This window comes from Neofelis nebulosa, chromosome 15 (assembly GCF_028018385.1).
Source record: "Neofelis nebulosa isolate mNeoNeb1 chromosome 15, mNeoNeb1.pri, whole genome shotgun sequence".
Lineage (NCBI taxonomy): Eukaryota > Metazoa > Chordata > Mammalia > Carnivora > Felidae > Neofelis > Neofelis nebulosa.
Window position 1 is genome coordinate 19546368 of NC_080796.1, and position 6933 is coordinate 19553300.

A 6933-nucleotide genomic window follows, 5' to 3' on the forward strand; every position below is an offset into this window, starting at 1 on the left:
TGGTTCTCTCATCCCGATTTTATTTATTTTTTATTTTTTTTATTATATGAAATTTATTGTCAAATTAGTTTCCATACAACACCCAGTGCTCATCTCAAAAGATCTCATCCCAATTTTAGAGTTTAATGGTCTATAACTATTATCTTAAAGTAATAAAGCAACTGTTAATATCGTGAAACCAAACATTATTTATTCTTGTTTCAATTGGATCATAATCGATTCTATTTACTTTATATTTTAACCACAAAGTGACTTTTGTGTAATTCACACAGTTTTAAGGAGAGCATTTTCCCTCTCTCTCTCTCTCTCTGCCACCCTTTGCTAATTTGAATTTGAATTTCACTATATTACGTGATGAATTGTTTATTTTCCTTAAAAAGAACAACTTCAAGTGTGCCTTCTAGGGCTCTGAGAGTTCTTTTTTTCCTTCAGTTAGCTTAGTTTTCAAATGGGGGTCTTGGAAACGGAAAGAAGTTTCTGTCGCAGAATGGAAACGTTGCCCCTCCATGCTTCTGACCCACTCCCCCTCCACACGCGCATGTGAGCACACGCACACACACAACCCGCCTCCTCCATCAAGAGTTAAAGGACCGTGGCCTTTAGTTTCATGGGATGGATTAGCATAGCTGGGCTTCGAGCAGGGAGAAAGGACTTTCCAAGCTGTTACACGCTGGACGTGTTGAGAGTGCATGGTTATGTAACACCATATTTTTTAATACAACTGACAGTCTGTCTTGAGATTTAAGTGTTTTTTGACAGTTTTTATGCACCTGTTAATTCAAAGCTCTTAACATATGCCAGTTAAAAAGAGCCAGGCACTAAAACATCTAGCTTTAGAGGCTAAATATGGCTCAGCTGCAATCGCAGGCAGGCAGGCAGGCAGGAAGGCTGACGGGAACCATTCCTTCCTCCAAGATGGAAATCAGCTGTAGCCTCCTCTCTGTGACCTGCACAGACTATTTCTAGGCGGGGTGGTTGGAAACACCATTTGGATTCTCGGGGAGCAGTTATCAGAGCTGACTCAGGTCTTCAACACGATTGGTTACCCTGGATAACGTTCTATTGTGTTTAGCTGGACACCTCATTATACATGTTCAGGTGAGCATCCTTACACCTGGAGTCGGTTTAGTATAGCTCCCCACTCGTCTTCTCCACATCACCCCTCAGTATCCATCTGCCCACGCCCAGCAAAACTGGGGACAAATGCCTGAATTTTTCCGTGGCTAACTTCATGGGTCTGAAGGGCGAAGGCCATGCATTCCCCTGTAACACAAAGAGCAGTATTTCTGGTGTAAATAAAGATTCTGTCAACCCTAAACAAGGGTGGATAAGGGATAGTCACTTTACCAATAGCCACGCCCCAGTCCCTCAGTGCATACAAAATAACTTTTATACTCAAAGCGCTAAAGCAGCATAGATTGGAAGAAAAATAAGCTTTTGCTTTTATTGTTCTCTGAGACTATATGGGGCAAGGTGTGGATTTGATACATTTCAAACATCTGGTACATTCCAGGCTTGAGGGTACAGAACAACGTTGTGCAATAGAAATATAATGTCCGCTGCAAATGTAAATCTATACATATGGAATTTAACATTTTCTAGCAGACATGCTTTAAAAAGTGAAAAAGTGAAAATAATTTTCATAAAGTAATTATTCATATCCAAAATATTATCATTTCAACATATAATCAATTAATAAATAATTCTGTTATTTTTCAAAAGTATTATTGCTGTTCTTAGGCATGAGGTCTTTGAAATACAGTGTATATTTTGCATTTACATCTCAGTTTGGATTAGCCACATTTCAGATTATTTTTAATTTTTTTAACATTTATTCATTTTTGAGAGTGAGAGAGAGTGTGAACAAGGGAGGGGCAGAGAGAGAGAGGGAGACACAGAATCTGAAGCAGGCTCCAGGCTCTGAGCTGTCAGCACAGAGCCCAACGTGGGGCTCGAACTCACGATTATGAGATCATGACCTGAGCCGAAGTCGGACCTCAACTGACTGAGCCACCCAGAAGTCCCTCAGATTCTTAATAGCCAGATGCAGTAAGCACAGTCCTAAAATGCTGGTCATGAAAATGTTCCAACAAATGAGGACATAACACCTGGTGACCTTGGGGAATATTTCTACAAACTGGATAATGGCCAGGGGACCTGTAGAGAATTCAACAGCTTCTTCTCTTGTCTACTCCCTCTTAGGGCACATTTCTTTGCATACAATTGTTTAAGTGTCCCTCTCGGCTTCACAGTGACAACCATCAGATTCCAATTAAAGATTCATAGAAAAACACAACCGTCAAGAAATGGAATGAGTTGCCTAGATGGCAAAGTGAATTTCATGTCATCAGAGTATTTGAGTAGAGTCTAAAAGATGATGTGCGCCGATGCATGTTGCGCATGATGTGCGCCGATGCATGCTCCCGTACTGTGTTGTCCGGGAGCATAAGGCAGCATAGATAGCAGTCGAGAGCTTAGGATTCAGAGCCAGATAGAACCGGGTTCGCATCTCATCTCACACTATTTGTGTGGTGGCAAACATCTTTACCCGTCTTGAGCTTCCACCCTGCCATTTGTAAACTATGAAAAACGACTTTGTAAACTTGTTATGTGAAATAAATGAAAACACATATCTATAGCTCTCAGCACAACATTCAAAAATAGGATTATGATTATTACAGCGTGAGAAAACTGTCTATAGATACTTGACACAAAGGCAGATTATAGAGCAGGTTCAGCATTTGGTCATCGTGTCTTCTTTAACTTCTCCAACCGTGGTGGTCTATGATGGCATAACAAGGGCATCAGTTATTAAGGAGAGATGAGTACTGGACCTTAGAATGATTTGCGACAAAATGGCTCCCCTTGAAATTGCTGTTCTGTTTTATTTTTAGGGGAGAAGAAAGAACTAACTAACTTCCATTGAGTGTTGAGGTTATTTCCTCTGTTTTGTTTGTCTGTTTTAACATGCCAAGCACTTTCTGTATCTTATCTTAAAAGTCCCATGAGGTGGTGTTCACTTTAGGGATGAGGTGTTGAGGATCAGAGAAGTCAGGGGTCACACAGTTAATATTGCATAGTTAATGTGTGAATCCAGACCCGTCTGACTTTAAAACTCAAGCTATTTCCAAGACATGGGAGTGGCCAGATTTGAGTTTAAATTGTTTGAAACTTTCAATCAATAGTAGAAAGTGATAGAGACAATATTTCAATTAATATTAAAATACCAACATTCTGGCTTCTTCTTTGACTGTGGTTAAAATGATTAAAATACATGTGCCTTAGCTACCACTATCTACCCCAGAAAGGGAATTAGTGCTGTACCTGGGAATCGTTACCATTATCCACATCAGTCTGCTTGGATTTCATCTTTTTCTGTACTACTGAAAGGTTTACCCCTTGGAAGAGCTCACCTCTGATGTAAAGAATGCTAGAAATTGGGACACATAAGGTAGAATAAACATTCCAAGAGATTCCTCTCAAAGGCACAGGGAACTTGCGTGTTATCATACAAATGGTCTCAGGGCAACCTGAGGTCACCTACACACTTCTCTAGAGTGACTTCTCCAGAGTGTCTATCCTGACACAACTTAGTGAAGTTTGGTTGGGGAGGGGGGCGGGGGGTGAGGGGAAGTAAAGTGGCAAGGGAGAAGGACAGAACAAGGCTGATTGAATGCTACTCTTTTGGACAAAATCATTTATAATAAGTCACTGGCAGTGCCTTTTGACGATGTCAGTCACAGAAGAAAAGAAAAGTCCCTGGCAGGTGTTTGGAGGGTGTTTGCTTCACCAACTCTAGTCTTTGTAGCCTTGCAGAGAGGGGCCACGTAGGAATGTCCACACTGTTTCCTGGCTTTCAGAACTGTCACAACCCCCCCCCCCCATGTTTTGATCATGGGACAGAGGGGAATAATCCAGTTCAAACTGCATTTGTATTTCTTATCTAAAAGGTATTCAATTAGGTTTAAACAAACTTCCATGTTTCCCTTAGGTTTTCTCATTGCAGAACGACTGTTTCTACAAATTATATATGTAATTACCCTTTCTGGTCAAAGGTGAGAGGGAAATTAGCATCACAATGGCAAGTTTTCTCTCTGGGTGTAGCCAGCTCCCACAGTTCCACGGGTGATTTGAGTGTGTTAAGCCTCCGTTTACAAGCAGGAGAGCGCAGCAGAGCCCATGAGGACAGCATTAAAAATTTCTAATCATAGACAAGCATTTCAGACATTCATTACCACACGAGCCATCAGTGGATTAGATCTAATAAGCCAAATATGTGCAGACCACAGCCCTGGGGCTGCTTAGACTATTCAAAGTAATACAGAATCAAAATTGGCCCACGTTGCAACCTGCCTCTTTTTGAAACAAACCAGGGGTCCTCTATTTCCTCAGAAGGGGGTGTTAGGAAATTAGTTGAAAGACAGTGAGCCCAGACATTTGGGATTTAGTACTCTGTTTGCTCAGAGACCATAGGAAGCGATCTAGTGATTCGGCACAAGAAAACATGCCTAAAAACTATATGAAGTCGGAGGAGGTGGACTTTTTGAGGGGAGATAGGGGTGCCCTCTGTACTATTCTGAATGAAGGAAAATAGCTCATCTTTTTCAGTAAAAAGAAATTACAAACTATTCTTCCAGAAACAAAAATGAAAAACCACACATACACATACACAAACACGAAATTCTGAGATAGTTGCCAAGTACTGCTCCAAAACCATGTGAATTTTTTTCTCGTGCATTTGTCAGCCTGACTCCAAACCATTTTATTCTTTCCTCATTTCCCCTCTCTGTTCAGTCTGTTTTTAGTTAGTTGCTTCTTGGCATAGCTTCCGTTGGAGCTGAGAGGGCCTGCTCTTTCTTCTCCCCCACCCTTTCTTTTTCTTTTCTTTCCTTTTAAAACTTTTTTTTTTTTTTTTTTAGTGTTTTCAGTGTTCTTCTTTGGCGTTCTTTCTTCTGGGCTCTGCAGTGACTCTGCAAAAATTGCTAAGACCAGAGCAAACCTGAGGCGTGCCTCTGGAGCCCACCCCGTCTGCTCCCATCAGGCCTTCACGCCACATGTAAAGAACAGACTCGAGGAGTGGCCTGGGAACATGTTCACGAATGCAATTTCGTGTTGCCTGTGATCGACTTCTCTGGGAGGGTTTGTACCTCTCCCTACACTTTCCCCTGTGAGCAGACTTGCCCAATGCCGCCATTTTGTGTGGAGAACCTCCTTCAGAGGAATCTTCCCAGCTGCTGTTAAGAGCTAGTTTTTTGAGACTCAGAGAGTAGAGGTTACTATATTCATTTGTTTACAGATTGCTTGGGGAGCTGGAGTGGATTTAGCTCGTGTGATTGTTTCCATCAATGTGCGATCAGACTGGAAAGGACATTTAACATCAAAATATGCTCCTAAGTGTGCTTCAGATCGGGCATGTTAATCAAATATAAAATAAAAGGCCAATCAATTCCTTTAAAAAATTGAGTTACTTGAACTTGCTTTGTGGTTTAATGTGACAGTAGAATCAGACTTTTTGTTCCTGTTAGACCCTGCCCAAGTTCAGGGACATTCTGTATCTTTGAAAGACTTACCTGTGAAGAATGAAGCCCACTCTGTTTTCAGGTAAAATTTGAAATAAGATTCTTTTTCTTTTACTCTATCAGGAGCACTTCTCAAAAAGACATAGAAACACAGAACCATTTATCGATGATGTGCCTAGGGTTTATGAGCAAAATTTAAATATCCGTTGTGTGGAGGACTTTTAAAAATAGTCGTGTTAATTTCAGGAAACAAAACTAAAGGCATTAATATACACACAAGTGCAAAGACCAATGTGGGAGAAGATCACCTGAGGTGTAAGAAGAGAGATGTGAACGGGAATGATTTGGCTTGGCTAACCGCAAGGAAAGGTGGTCAGACCTTCCCCTCTTTAAGTATGTGGCCTGGGGGTTGTCATTTCAACCACTCCTGCAACTGCTCTGCCGAGTTCTTTTGAAATATCCCGTATCTACAGATGATAAGAACCCACAGCCAACAGGGAACAGAGCCTGTGGCCATGTCTACATGATGCCAAACACTTGGGTAAAAACTGAAACCATTAGTACAGTGCCTTGATGATTTTCAGACACTCAGTGCTGTAGCCTTATAAAAGGAAACAATTCAGATTTTTTTAGTTTTCATTCTGATACAATGACTACAATCAATGGCTAGATAAGTGTATGTTTTCTCCACCAAAAAAAAAATAGTTTAAAAAATATATATATTTGTGTATATATATGTACACACACACACACACACACACAACATAGGTAATACAAAAAAAATAAATAATAGAGACACACACACACACACACACAAACAGTTCAGTCACGATGCCATGGTCACCTATGTGTCTCTTTTATACACAAACACATAAACACACACAAGTACATACACACTCAAGCACCAATTAAAAAAAATCCAGTTAGGCCAGATTTCCCTCTCTGTCTTTTGTTATTTGATATGACATTATCTTAATCTTACTCATCCGTAAGCCTGACAACTCCTACGAGTGTAAAACTTTGCAGAAGTATATGATTTCTCTTTGTAAATCTGCAAACCATTTTTCCTTCTATTAGCTGAAATATTGTCACTGTGGTTTCAGTTATGTGCAGAGTATATTTTAAAAGCACTGCTCAAGCCCAGAGTGCTCTGGACTTGTCTGTTATTTTAGAGATCGTATGGTTGCCGAAAATATGAGATAATTTATGTGCAAAAAATTTCCAGCTTCAGTTTCTAAAATTTACGTAACATTTTTTCAACAGAAATGAAAATTGTATCTGAAGAGCACAATTAATAACCTTAGATTAAGGGATCTCAGATCAAGATGATGAGAATAAATGTTTCGTGTTTTAGTAGCATAAAATATTTGCCAACAAACTTACCTGAATGTATATTGATTAGGAGATGGAGAAA